The 15,443-nt window shown below is 47.0% G+C and overlaps 1 protein-coding gene across 1 annotated transcript in view; it reads right to left on the bottom strand.

Moving 5' to 3' along the window:
• The window catches only part of VSTM5 (V-set and transmembrane domain containing 5), a 29,572-nt gene that overhangs the window by 13,606 nt on the left and 523 nt on the right, over positions 1 to 15,443 (bottom strand). The gene's annotated exons all lie outside the window — the stretch shown is intronic.

Genomic DNA, 15,443 nt, shown 5'->3' with positions numbered 1-15,443 from the left:
TGTTCCAAGCACTCTTCCCAATTCTTTAAACCCCACTGACCTCTGTGTTTTCACCGTATCTGCCCAGACCTGGTTCAACAATGCTCTACTCCCTCTCTGCTCAAACCTGAGCAGTCAACACCGTGGGAGACCGTCCCACAGGAGACACTCCCACAACAAAGCACACGGTTTCCAGCATACATTCATGAACATCACATTCAAGAGGGTCCGCCGTACTGCCAATCTCACAATGGTTTTTCATGTAAATTTACTCCCTTTTCCACGATTACTCTGACCAGGTCCCTCCAATCTCTTTAGACCTCCAAATTCCTCTTCATTCTCAGCTAATGACCTTCTCCTCCCGGGCACTGTGGACCACCTCTCCTACTTGAAACACACTTGTGCCTTCTGGGCCTGCCACACTCACCAGGAATCCTGGTGTCCCTCCTGGCTCCTTCTCGGGCCACAGGGCGGTAGCTCTGACTTCTCAGACGCTGGGAGGGCGCACCTGCCTGTGGGAGCAGAGGGCAGCAGAGGAGGGCAGGGCGCGGGCTGGGGAAGGCCAGCGCTCACGCTCTGTGGAACCAAGAGACCGGGTGCTGTGCGGATGGCACCACACCCTGGCTGGGTCACCCTGCACAGCCCTTTACCTCTCTGACCCGCCATTTCCTCATTTGTAATTAGGGACCATCACCGTTCAGCTGTCAATGATCCAATAAAAAAAAAAACAAAACCCAAACCATGTGGGTGTGAGAACTTGACAGCCAGGAACAATTCCAAAGGTCACAGGAGGAGCTCCCTTCCCTGATTTCTCACCCAGACAAAGCCCAGACTCCAGGCCGAGAATTCAATCGAGTGTCCTTTCATTCTACAAGCACTTAGGCAGGGAAGCGAAGGGACTACATTTACAGGGCACCAGCTTGGTCACTTGCTGTGTGTGCAAGGCCGTCATTCATTTGGGGCCTGAGGTCCGGCAGGCAATCTTTCTCAGAGCCCCCACAGGGAGGGCCTTTCAGCTGGCCTCCTGGCCACAACGGACTGGACCAAGGTGGGCCACTTGACCTCATCTACTCATTTCCACCATAGCTAAGAATCCTGATAGAATCCGGACATCCTCGTTTGAACATTAGATCATCTGGGGAAGCTTTTAAAAATCCTACCCCGGGGCCACCTGGGTACTCAGTCGGTTAAGCCTCTGCCTTCGGCTCAGGTCATGATCTCAGGGTCCTGGGATCCAGTCCCGTCTAGGGGCTCCCTGCTCCTTGGGGAGTCTGCTTCTCCCTCTCCCTCTGCCTGCCACTCCTCCTGCTTGTACACACCCGTTCTCTCTCAAATAAGTAAAGAAAATCTTAAAAAAAAATCCTACCCCATATTAATGAATTCAGAATCTTTCGGGGCAGTGGGGGCAGGGGGAGGAGGGCTCAAGGCCTCTGCGATTTTTTAAAGTCCCCAGTGTGCAGCCGAGACTGGTAAGTACCAAGTGAATCCGCACTAAGGGGTTAGCAGCTGAAGCTCTTAGTCCTTCAAAGGGGCACTTAACAAAGCCTAAGGCCAAAGCAGGGAAGGGCTGCCAGGTGAGAGAGGAATGTTTGAGGCACCTGTGACAGCCCTTTCAGTGAGCTATTTGGGGGAAAAGAATTTTTCTGGCGTCCCTCAAACTTCATTATTTTTAGCAGTGCTTGGGGGTTGGGGAGGATTCCGCTGCCCTCCACTTCCTCCAGTGCTAGAACGCGGTCGCTTTCTATATGTGGCTTCATCAGAGTTGCTGGAGGGCTTGGGAAATGAAGTGGCGGGGTCCCCCCCATTTCTCCTTCAGTAGGTTAGGGCTGAGGCCTCAGAGTTGGCTTTTTTTTTTTTTAAGATTTTATTTATTTATTTGACAGAGAGAGAGGTAGTGAGAGAGGGAACACAAGCAGAGGGAGAGGGAGAGGGAGAAACAGGCTTCCCAGCGAGCAGGGAGCCCACTGCGGGGCTCGATCCCAGGACCCTGGGATCATGACCTCAGCGGAAGGCAGATGCCCAACGATGGAGGCACCCAGGCACCCCCAGAGTTGACATTTCTAACAAGTTTCTAGGTAATGCTGCTGCTGGTCCCAGGATCTCATGGTTAGAACTTTGGCAGTTCCGATTCTGCAAGCCCTTGGGGCGCAGAGGGCACGGAGGAGGCTCCCAGCATCCCTGTAGGGCAGCCCCTCCTCTCCTACTCCAACACCGATCACACCACTCACACCACTTACGCCACGCAGGGGACCCACCTCTGCTGCCGAACTTCTCATCCTGGAGAAGGGAAGACGTGGGCCATCTGGTCTTTGCCAGAATGATGATCAGTGGGTAAAGACTGAAAGGAGGCAGGTTCTGGCAAACAGGATTGAGGCTGTGTGGGTATAATGGATGCATTCATGGACTCTGGAGTCAGAATTTAGGTCTGCCAATAACAGCCGTGTGACCTGGGGGTAAATTCCTTAGTTGCTGTCACCCTCCATTACTTATGAACTAAATATACTGTAATAGGGCTGTGCTTATCTTCTGCGGCAGAATGAGGTTTCAGTGAGACAATGCATGTAGGGAGCTGAGCACAGTTCCCAACACGTGGTGACCGCTCAATAAATATTAGCTAAAAGTAATAAAGTTCTTCAAAGATCCACTGAGCTTGGGGCGCCTGGGTGGCACAGCGGTTAAGCGTCTGCCTTCGGCTCAGGGCGTGATCCCGGCGTTATGGGATCAAGCCCCACATCAGGCTCCTCTGCTATGAGCCTGCTTCTTCCTCTCCCACTCCCCCTGCTTGTTCCCTCTCTCACTGGCTGTCTCTATCTCTGTCGAATAAATAAATAAAATCTTAAAAAAAAAAAAAGATCCACTGAGCTGCTCACTGAGGTAGTGAGCTCCCCATCCCCAGGGGTGTGTAAGCAGAATCTGGAGTCAGACTAAAGCAGTATATTTGAGAGTGGGAGCTGGCGTGTTGGTGTAGGAGCCTGGTCCTTCCACCCCAAACCGCATAGCAGGTATAGACTAGAATGGGCATTTGTAAATCTATGATTTCCTTGTGGAAGTCTGCAAAGAGACTGAATGACCTGAAATTCCTCCTTGTGGAATTCCTTCTGGAATCTTCCTACCATAAGCAAGAGGCGCCCTTGCTGGAAAGGTGAACTCTCCTGAATGGCCATGGGCTGCATTTCTACTCAGATGCCAAGAAAGCCAGGCACGGTGGAGGCAGCTGGCTGGTCCTGCACGGCCTGGGGGTGGGGCACTGCCCAGTTTACTGTCTGCGCAGATGGGCTGCAGGACTCGTAGTTGGGCCTGGGCCAGTGCGCAGCCTGGGGAACTGAAAAGTGGGGTTCTCAGCTACCTCTGCAGGTATTGTGTGTGGAACAGGACTAAAGAAGAAACCAGGTATGGTGATATCGCAACATTCTTTGGGAGGAGTTTATAGGATGCCTGAAGGCCCTCAGCAGGGGGGTGTAGAGCAGTCAAAGGATTCAGGCACACTCATGAGGGGGTGCCGCGGTTAGGGTGTGGAACTGCTCCTTCAGAGAGACTAAAGGGCCAATTCCTCTTCATCCCGTTGATTTTAATTTAAACATCACTTCTTCCAGGAAGCCTTCCCTAATCTCTCAACACCAGGTTAGGTCCCCAGCCCTGTGTTCCCACAGCAACCTGTTCCCAGCAACACACTTCTCCCAGGCCCTTGTAATTCCTCTTGATCAATGGCTCATCCTAGATCACCTAGGTCAGCTCTGAACACACGGGCGGATCCATTTTGTTCACTGCTACTCCCCAGGGCCCAGGGCAGTGGCTGGCCCCTTGGACTTTCCATAAGCCCCTAACAGAATGAAAATCTCTAGGCAAGTTCCTCAACCTCTCTGAGCCTCAGTTTCTTTATCTGTAAAATGGGGACTAATTGCATCTATTTGCAGGATTATGTGCCGGTGAATGTTTTCTTTCCAGCAGCTGTTGCAGAGCGCGTGCTCGATACACAGCCGCACACGCTTTGTCTTGTAACTGTTATTAACAATTATAGAAGCTCGGCACGCCTGGATGGCTCAGTTGGTTAAGTGTCTGCCTTCAGCTCAGGTCGTGATCCCAGGGTCCTGGGATCGGGTCCCACATCGGGCTCTGTGCTCAGCGAGGAGCCTGCTTCTCCCTCTCCCTCTGCTGCTCCCCCTGCTTGTGTGCTCTCTCTCAAATAAATAAATAAAATCTAAAAAGAAAAAAACCAAACCAATTATAGAAGCTCAGGAGAGACTGGCTTTTCTCCACTTCAGTCAGCTGGAGGCTATTATAAGTGATCTTTCTAGACCACACACCTGGCTGTGTCTCCCCTGGCTCTGAAAGACGGCAATAATCTGCTCTCAACTGTCTTTTCCAACCCCATCTCTCAAGACTCTTCACCACCCAATTCCAGTTCACCAGACTCTGGGCCATTCTGGGCCTTTTCCTCCTCTTTCTCAGCTGAAACACCCCCCTCTCAGGTGTGTGCTCACTCCAGGCCCCTCCTCTGCCAGGGTACCAGTCTCCTGGGGCACAGTTCCCAGCCTGCCTTGCATTCACTTTAAAGGAGTGATGGCCCATCTCCCTGCTGCAAGGACAGGCAGGCACTCGGCTCACTTAGGTCTGAATTGCCAGTGCCCCGCAGTGTGTGAGTTGATGGAAGGATGGTTCATTCAGGTTGGGGGTGACAAACCGAATCGACAGTCTCCTAGACATAAAGGAATAAGCTCTGGTTCAAGAACCCCTGAAATCCCATCCCAAAGTACGTAGAAGGCGTGGGTGATGGCAACAGGGAAGAGCAGGTCTGCTGTTCTGCTTCTGGACATCAGCTCCCGAAAGGAATGCGACCCATTCCCCTGGTGAGCCTGGGGCAGGGGTATTACACAGGTGCAGAAGGGCAAATCGTCAGGGGAGCCTCACGTGTGGTCCCCTAGTCCCTGCTTGGTGCCAATGGACCCACATCTCTCTCCTGCGTCCCTGGCACTAGTGTAAGGGTCTTTCAGAGGAACAATTCCAGCACCCTCCACCTAAGACCCAAAGTCTTGCCAAGCTCTATTCTGCTACCTGCTACAGAACGTCTGAGATGAAACAGGAAGAAACTAGCAAGTGTAGGAAGTGCTGGTTTAACTCAAGAACAGCCCCCTGCTGCTGGAGCCAAAGAAGAAAAGGTGGCAATGCTGTGTCTGTGTTTGTGATTTCCTGTTACTCAGAACTTTCTTCCTCCTTGCACACCCGGCCACCTCCTACTTGGCCTTCCAGGCTTGCTGTTCCAGAAGCCTCTTTCCAACTCCAACCAAGTGAAGTAAATCCCTTTCTCTGTGCCTCCAGGGCATCTAACATCAAATCATCAGGTTGGGATCTGACTTCCCCCCGGGCCATTGCCGAGTTTCCTTAGCTCCGGGGCCTCTCACATAGTAGGCACTCAGGAGCTATTTACTGAGCAAACCCCACTCCCAAGCAAAGCAGTCTTGTCTCCTGCCCTAAGCCTGGTGGGGAAGTTTCCATAGGTCTGCCAGGATAAAACCATAAATAAGACATAAGTGAGGGGCGCCTGGGTGGCTGAGTCGGTTAAGCGTCTGACTTTTGGTTTCGGCTCAGGTCGTGATCTCAGGGTCGTGAGACGGAGCCCCACGTCAGGCTGCACGCTCAGGGCAGAGTCTGCTTGAGATTCTCCCTTCTTCTCCCTCTCCCGCTCATGCTCTCTCTCTTTCTCTCTAAAAAGTAAATAAATAAATCTTAGAAGAAAAAAAGATGTGAGACTCCGCTACACAATGGTGGGTGTTCTGAGAACAGAAGGTGAAAGAAATACGCGCACTTCCTGACAAGCTGTCTCCCTAGGACAAGACTAATGGAAGGGGCCTAGAAATGGCCTAGTCCAGGAGTACTGCCTGGCCACACATTAGAGTCACCCACGGAACTGAAAGCCAAAACAAAGCAGTACTGGGTCCTGCCCTCGGAGATACCCTCCTGACTCTAGCGTAGGGTGTGAGTGTCCGTAGGTCTCACAAGCCCCCCAGGTGGCTCTAATGTGCAGCCCTGACTGAGAACCACCAAGCCAGCCCACCCTCCTAGCCCTGTGCACTTGGAGGAGGAAGGTGACTTGTCCGTGTACAGGGTTTACTGTCAGCACTGGGACTGGGACCGGGACCCGTCACCCAGGCTCTGCCTCTCCTGCCAGCTGAGGATTCCCAGGGAAGTCTCAGAGCCGCCAGTCTCCTGTGGGGGCAGCAGGGCAAGGGCCGGAGCCCCCCCTCCCCGGGTGCACCTTGGCACGGGGAAAGGCCAATGTGCTTCCTGCACCATGCGTGAAGGAGGAACGTCCTGTGCTCCCTTTACGGTCCAGTGTCTCATTCCCCTTTGCCCACAGGGCTGACTGGTGCCTCCCTGGCCCAGCAAATCAGTTATAGCAGAAAGTCATTTTCCAACTCTGAACTTGCCAGTCTAGCCTCTCTCCTACCCTCATTTCTTCTGGATAAGTAAGTACATTCCTGCTGCAAGCCCATTTTCCAGGGAAAATGCAGGTGCAGGCAGACCAGGGTCCCGAACGCAGTGGACCAGGGACGTACAGTGCCAGCAGGGTCTCAGAGTGGGGTTTCGGTAGATGCTTGCTAAGGCAGCAGCCCGCTTCCTCTTCTGTTTTTTAGCATGCCCATACCTTGCCAGGCCCCAGAAGAAATGGTGCACCTATTTTTTGAGCGCCTGCTGTATACCTAGAATTCTCTTCTCCATCTCACCCTGTTGTATACACTTGCTCATATTTCAAGACTCAGCCTCACCTTCTCCATGAAGTCTTTCCTACTCCCCAGATAAGCTGCCTCCTGATGACTGACAGAAGCAACACACATCCTCTCAGGAAGGGCTTGACTTCAGTCCAAGCCAACAGAGATTACAGCAAAGCTACTGATTTGCTATTGATGCATCCTGACTTTAGAAAATTTAAAATATATTTTTAAAAAGTCCTACAGCAGGGACGCCTGGGTGGCTCAGTCAGTTAGGTGTCTGCCTTTGGCTCAGGTTGTGATCCCAGGGTCCTGGATCAAGTTCCGCATCAGGCTCCCTGCTCAGCAGGGAGCCTGCTTCTCCCTCTGCCTGTCACTCCCCCTGCTTGTGCTCTCTCTGTCAACTAAATAAATAAAATCTTAAAAAAAATAAAAAAGAAAGTCCTACAGCAGATAGGGCAATGAATAGCAACCAAGCTGAACAGTAAAAAGGAAAAAAATAATAACAAATGAGAATAGGTTAAGGGAACTCTATGAAATGATCAAGTGTAATAACAATTGCATTATAGGGATCCCAGAAGGAAAAGAGAGAGAGAGAAGAGGGCAGAAAACTTATTTGAAAAAATAACAGCTAATCTGGGGAAGGAAACAGACATCCTGATTCAAGCAGCAAAGGGAGCCCCTAACAAGATTAACCCCGGGAGGTTCACACTAAGACACATAATAATTAAAATGACAAAAAGTAGGGGCGCCCAGATGGCTCAGTCTGTTGAGCGTCCAACTCTGGGTTTCATTTTGGGTCATGGTCTTGGGGTTGTGTGATCTCCTCTCTCCCCACTTGCACTCTCTCTTTTTCTGAAATAAATAAAAAAAATCTTAAAATAAAATGACAAAAAGTAATTGAATTTTTAATTTTAAAAGCAGTAAGAAAAAAGAAAACAGTTACATACAAGGGTAACCTCATACAGCTATCAGCTGATTTCTCAGCAGAAATTTTGCAGGCCAGAGAGAGTGGCATGATATGTTCAAAGTGCTAAAAGCAAAAAAAACCTATAACCAAAAATACCCTGCTTGGCAAGAAAATCATTCAGAATAGAAGGAGAGAGTTTCCCAGACAAACAAAAGTTAAAGGAGTTCATCACCACTAAACCAGCCTTACAAGAAATGTTACAAAGAATTCTTTGAGTGGAAAGAAAAGGCCATCACTAGAAGTAACACATTTATAAAAGGGAAAAAATTTCATGAGTAAAAGCCAACATATAGTAAAGTAGTAGACTGATCAGTTACAAAGTCACACAAAAATGGTAAAATCAATTATATCTATAGACATTAGTTAAGGGATATGCAAAATAGGAACACGTAAAATACGACACGTATACATATGTTGGAGGGGGAATAAAATTTAGTGCTTTTAGAATATGTTCAAACTTAAGCAACCGTCACCTTAATATAGACTTCTATACACGTAAGATGTTACATGTGAACCCAACGGCAACCAGAAGTCACAACCTATAATAGTTGCACAAAAAAACAAAGAGAAAGGAATTCAAGCATAACACTAAAGAAAACTATCAAACCACAAGGGAAGAAAGCAAAAGAAGAAAGGAACAGAGAACTACAAAACAATCAGAAAACAATTAACAAAATGGCGTAGTACATACCTATCAATAATTACTTTAAATAGAAATGAACTAAGTGCTCCAATCAAAAGACATAGGGTGACTGAACGGATTAAAAAACATAAAGAAGACCCATTCATGCTGCTTACAAGAGACTCCTTTCAGACCTAAAGACATGTACAGGCTTAAGAGAAGCACTGCAAAAACAAACACCACACAGGGCATCTGAGCGGCCTCGGCTGAGGGTCCAACTCTTGATTTTGGCTCAGGTTATGGTCTCGGGACCTTGGGATCAGCCCCACATTGGGCTCTGTGCTGAGCATGGAGCCTGCCTAGGATTTTCTCCTTCCCTCTCTCTTTCTACCCACCCCCCTCACCGCTGCTGGCTCACACACTCTCTCTAAAAAGAAAAACAAAAAAACCCATGCAAATGGGAGGGGGAAAAAAAGCCAGGGTAGCAATACTTTTATCAGACATTAATAGGCTTTAAAATGAAGACTGTAGGAAGAGATAAAAGGACACTACATAATGATAAAGGTACCAATCTAAAAAGAAGATATAACAATTGTAAATATATATGCACCCGAAACAGCATTCCTAAATACATAAAGCAACTATTAAGAGACATAAAGGAAGAAATTAACATAATACAGTAATTGTAGGGACTTCAACACACCATACACATCAATGGATAGAAAATCAACAAGGAAATAGTGGCTTTGAACAACACAGTAGACCAGACAGACTAACAAATATGTACAGAACATTCCATCCAAAAACAACAGACTGCATATTCTTTCAAGTGCACATGGAACATTCTCCAGGATAGATCACACGGTAGGCCACAAAACAAGTCTCAATAAATTTAAGAAGACCGAAATTATATCAAGCATCTTTCCCACCACAACCATATGAAACTAGGAATCAATTACAGGAAAAGCACTGGAAAAAACGCAAACGCCTGGAGGCTAAACAGCACGCCACTAAACCAGTCAAGAAAGAAATCAAAGAGGAAATGAAAGAAATCCATGGAGACAAATGGAAATGAAAATACAACAGTCCAAAATCTTTGGCATAGAGCAAAGCAGTTCTAAAAGGGAAGTTTCTGGCAACAGGTCTACCTCAAGAAACAAGAAAAATCTCAAATAAACAGCCTAACCATACACATAAAGGAGCTGGAAACAGAACAGAGCCCAAAGTCAATGGGAAGAAGGAAAATAAGAAAGATTACAGCAGAAATAAGTGAAGTGGACTGAAAAAACAGTAGAAAAAATATTAATGAAACCAAGAGCTGGTTCTTTGAAAAGGTAAAATTGATCAACCTTCAGCCAGACTCATCAAGAAAAAAAGAGAGGACTCTATTAATCAAATCAGAAATGAAGGAGGAGAAATAAAACCAACACCACAGAAATACAAAGTATTATAACAGAGGACAATGAAAATGTATACGCTAACAAATTGTACAAAACCCAGAACGGATGAAGTCCTGGAAACTTAGATTCCTCCACAACTGAATCAGGAAGAAACAGAAAATCAGAACTGACCAATTACTAGTAATAAAACTGAATCAGTAATAAAAAACTCCCAACGTGATGACTCATTACCCCTTCGGTGGAAATTATATTAGAAGGCGGCAAACTCTACAACTCGGCATTCTTTTGAGAGTTGAGGGTTTCATCCCCACAGCCACCACCCTCCCTTAAGAGGAAGGAAAGAAAAAGGGAGACACAAAATTGAAACTGGAAAACTTACTCCAGCTAATCAAAGAACATCAAGTAGCCTTGGACTTGTGATTATGCTACGGGACATGTCAACATTGTGATAATCTTCTTATTTACTTCTCTGGGTAGGGAAAATAGTGTGCGTTTGTTTAAGTAACAAACATGCTGGGGATGTTTGCTCTTACTGCAGAATGTTTTGATATAAAACTTCAGCCTGGGAGAGAAAAGAAAAAAAAAAAAACTCCCAACAAACAAAAGTCCAGAACCAGATGGCATCACAGGTGAATTCTACAACACATTTAAAGAAGATTTAGTACCTATTCTTCTCAAACTATTCCAAAAATAAAAGAGGAAGGAAAACCTTCTAAATTCACTTTATGGGCCCAGCATTACCCTGAACCCTAAATTCACTCTATGAGGCCAGCATTACCAAAACCAAAGACACTACCAAAAAGAAAGAAAGAAAGAAAGAAAGAAAGAAAGAAAGAAAGAAAGAAAGAAAGAAAGAGAAAGAAAGAAAGAAAGAAAGAAAGAAAGAAAGAAAGAAAGAAAAGAAAACTAAGGCCAGTATCTCTGATGAACACAGATGCAAAAATCCTCAACAAAATATTAGCAAACAGAACTCAACTATACAGCAAAAAAGTCATTCACCACAATCAAGTGGGGTTAATCCAAGGATGCAAGGGAGGTTCAATATGTGCAAACCATTCAAGGTGATACCACATTAACAAGAGGAAGGATAAAAACCATGATTACCTCAATAGATGCAGGAAAAGCATTAGACGGAGTACAACATGCGTTCAGGATGAAAACCTCAACAAAGTGGGTTTAGAGGGAACATACCTCAACATGATAAAGGCCGCACGTACTATCCACAGCTACAGCATCCTCAGTGGTGAAAAACTGAAAGTGTCTACTCTAAGATCAGGAGCAAGACGCATATCCACGCTCACCACCCCGATTCAACACAGTACTGGCAGTCCTAGCTACAGCAAGCAGACAAGGCCAAGAATTAAAAGGATCCATACTGGTACGGAAGAAAAAAGGATCACTCTTTGCAGATGACATGATGGTATATATAGAAAATCCTGAAGACTGCACCAAAAACTGTTTGAACTAAAAATTCAGTGAAGTTGCAGAATACGAAATTAACATACAAAACTGTTGCATGTCTGCACACTGATAATGACGTAGCAGACAGAGAAATTCGGAAAACAACTCCATTTACAGCAGCACCAATGAGAATAAAATACCTACGAATAAATTTAACCAAGGAGGTGAAAGGCCTCTACTTTCAAAACTATCATATCAGACCTTGATGAAAGAAATTGAGGATGACACAAATGGAAAGATATACCATGGATGGAAAGAGTTAATAGCATTAAAATGTCCATATTACCCAAAGCAATCTGCAGATTCAATGCAATCCCTACCAAAATGCGAACAGCATTTTTCATAGAGCAAGAACAATTAATCCTAAAATTTGTATGGAACCACAAAGATCCCAAATAGCCACTCAATCTCGAGAAAGAAGAACAAAGCTGATGATGTCACAATCCCGGATTTCAAGATATACTACGAAACAATAATAACCAAAACAGTATGGTACTAGCACAGAAACAGACACAGAGATTAATAGAACAGAATACAAAGACCAGAAATAAACCCATAATTATATGGTCAATTAACTTCCAACAAATGAAACAAGAATATACGATGGAAAAAAGACAGTCTCTTCAATAAATGGTGTTGGGAAAACTGGACAGCTACATGCAAAAGAATAAAACTGGACCACCTGCTTACATCATACACAAAAAAGAACTGAAATGGATTAAAGACCTAACTGTGAAACCTGAAGTGATAAAACTCCTAAAAGAAAACAGAGGCAGTAATCTCTTTGACATTAGCCTTAGCAACATTTTTCTAGCTATGTCTCCTCAAGCAAGGGAAACAAAAGCAAAAATAAAGACTCAGGACTACACCAAAATAAAAAGCTTTTGCACAGCAAAGCAGACCAGCAAAACAAAAAGGCAACCCACTGAAGATATTTGCAGATGATATATCCAATAAGGGGTTAATATCCAAACAACCCAAACAACCTGATTTAAAAATGGGCAGAAGATCTGAGTAGCCATCTTTCCAAAGAAGACATCCAGATGGCCAACAGGCACATGAGAAGATGCTCAACACCACTCATCATCAGGGAAATGCAAATCAAAACCACCATGAGATACCACTTTGCACAGGTCAGAATGACCAGTATCAGAAAGACAAGAAATAGCAAGTGTTGGTGAGAATGTGAAGAAAAGGGAACCCTCATGCACCTTTGGTGGGAACGTAAATTGGTGCAGCCACTGTGGAAAAGAGTATGGAGGCTCCTCAAAAAATTAAAAATAGAACTACCATGTGATTCAGTAATTCCACCACTGGATAATTACCCAAAGAAAATACTAATTTGAAGACACTAATTCGAAAAGACACATGTACCCCTATGTTTATTGCAGCATTATTTACAACAGCAAAGATATGGAAGCAGCCCAAGTGTCCAATGACTGAGGAATGAATGGATAAAGAAGATGGGGTGTTACGTACGTACATACGTACACACACACACACACACACACACACACAATGGAGTATTACTCAGCCACAAAAAAGGTGGTATCTTGCCATTTCTGACCACATGGATGGACCTAGAGGGAATTATGCTAAATGAAATAAGTCAGACATGGATAACGCAAATACCATATTATTTCACTTGCATGTGGAATCTAAAAAGCAAAACAAATGAACAAACAGAAAGAGACTCTCACAAACAGAGAACTGGTGGTTGCCAGAGGGGAGGTGGGTTGGGAGGGTACAGTCATAAAATAAACACATCATGGAGCTGAAAAGTACAGCATAGGAAATACAGTCAATCATTTTTTATTTTTTAAAAAGATTCTTTTTATTTATTTATTTAGAGCATGTGCACGAGCAGGGGGTCCAGGAGGGGCAGAGGGAGAGGGTCTCAAGCGGCCGCGCTGACCACGGAGCCTCACACAGGGCTCAATCTCATGACCCCGAGATCATGATCTGAGCAGAAATCAAGAATTGGACGCTTATCTGACGGAGCCACCCAGGTGCCCCCAGTCAAACATTTTCTAATAATGTTGTTGGTGACAGATGATGACTACACTTATCGTGGTGAGTGCTGAGTAACATAGAGAATTATTGGATCAATATGGTGTACTCCTTAAGGTACTATACCATTGTATGCCAATTATACATACATACATACATACATACGTACATAAATGTTAAAGGAACAAGTCTTACAGGGAATGAAATATATAGGTATCCTCAGGTCCTCCTGATAATGGAGAAAGGATGGTCTCCCGCCTGCAGCACCCCTCCCAGATCTCCCTTGGAGATCAGAAATGAAGAAATCTGGATGACCTTCTGTTTGGAAGTCCTTACCCCTCTGTCAATCGCTTCATTGAATCCTCCAAGCATTTTTCTGAGCACCATCCCTGTGGAAAGGAAGTGTGTATCCTGGGGCTACCTGTCAGCCTGGAGGTGGCCCCAGCCTTCCGTGTTGTCCAGATCACGTGCCTATCACTAGCACTGCACGCGTCATCCTGTAGTGGGGGCTGCTCTCACCTGAGAGAGGGTTAAACACTGAAAGTTTCAATGTCCACCAGGACAGGGCTGGCTAAGTACAAGCTAGAATATTTATACGATGACGTAGGTACAGCAGTCAAGAGGAACGAGCAAGATCACTGCTTCTCAATGTGGACAGAGCCGAAAAGAAAATGGGGTAAGCACCAGGTTTCTGAAGCACTTTGCATTGACAGTCCTCCTGCACTAACTCTCCTTCCCCTTCCCACTCATCCCACCCCCAGCGGAGCCCAGAACCCACAGTTCCATTCTAGTTGAGATTGGTCCTGGCCTATCCCTCCACGGACCCAGACTCAGCCCGCTCTCTGTTCCCCTGTTCTCCTGGGGACTGGGCCACGAACGACTCAGTGGGGCAGTTCTCCGGTCTGGCTTCTGAGCCTCTAGGGCTTCCAGAACGTTAGCACCTCCTGCCTCTCCGGGCCTACCACTGCAAACTGGCACTCTTGTTTGCTCGCCTGAGGGCATGACCATGAACTAGGCTTCCCCATGTGGCCTGCTTCCTACAGGCAGAGGGTGCCATGAGTGAGAGTGAGCGAATTATGCACTGTGGCTAATGGCTGGCCCCCAAGTGTCGCGAGCATCTGGACGGATGTTGTGTAGAACCGCGGTTGGAAGAGGGTTGGAGGATCGAAAAACAATTGGAAAGGTCACTGCCACGCCAAACACACCCACCCCTATCTGAAGGACTAACAATTGGTTATTTCTTGCTCAACAGGCAGCCAGAAGTACGTGCCCTATCCCAGTCCTAGGTTTCTGAGACCTTCAGTCTCCCAAGCTAGGCTCTGGTCAGGGCGGTGTAAGGGTCCAGTGCTAGACTGCCGGAGTCTGGACCCCAGCACCACCAATGACTAACTGATATGCAAGAAACAGCCTCCGCGTGCCTCAGTTTCCTCACTTGTGAAACAGGGACAGAGTAGCACTTAGCACTTAGAGGGTTGCCTTGTGGATTCAAAGAAGTCTTGTCAAGTCGGAGGGGATGGTGAATGCGTATGTGCTTACTAAGTGCTGGCTCCAACTATAGTCCTCCCACCTCCAATGGCCCTGCGCTGGTTACTCTAAATCTCAGTTGACTAATCTGTAACATGGGAATGACAATAACGTTAGTGATTAGATGAGAAAGCAAAACTGTTACAATCCATGCTTTGTGTCGGCGGCAGTTCGTGCGCTTTGAGTTACTTTAAGACTCATCAAACTAGGGAGAGTCTAGGGCCGACCACCCAACGCCCGCACACACAGTGGCGAAGACCACCTCCAGCCTGAAGAATTCAGGCCCCAACACCCAACCCAAACCCCCAGAGCCCCTTTTCTTCAAGATTCGGCTGTGGGTTCGTCTGCGTGAGGGGGAGGCCTACAGAATGTCGTGGGTACTGGGGAAGCCCGCCGGAGGGCGAGGGGTCCCCACCGTGGGGCGCGGGGCCCGCGTGCCCTTGGGGTCGGCAACACCTCAGCTCCAAGTCTGGTTATTATTCCAGGAAAAAGAAATAGAAAATACTGCAGAGGAGGCGGCCACGGGGCCGGGAGCCGGTTATCTCCCCGCCGACTTCCGGCTCTGATAACGCCCGGCCAGGAGGGGCCGGGGCGGGCACCCCGAAGTGGCCCAGGGTGCCGGGCCAGGAAAGCCTCCACTTGGCCGGGTCCCTCCGGCCGCAGAGGACGCGCCCAGCCCCGGCGGGAAGCAGTGCGACCCCTGCCAGCCGGGGACCCCGAGGTGGGCTAGGGCCTGTGGCCGGGCAGCCGCGACACCCCGGACCCGGCCC

The sequence above is a fragment of the Ailuropoda melanoleuca genome, chromosome 8 (assembly GCF_002007445.2).
Source record: "Ailuropoda melanoleuca isolate Jingjing chromosome 8, ASM200744v2, whole genome shotgun sequence".
Lineage (NCBI taxonomy): Eukaryota > Metazoa > Chordata > Mammalia > Carnivora > Ursidae > Ailuropoda > Ailuropoda melanoleuca.
Note: the sequence above shows the minus strand (reverse complement) of the source record. Positions and strands in the feature narration are given on the sequence as shown.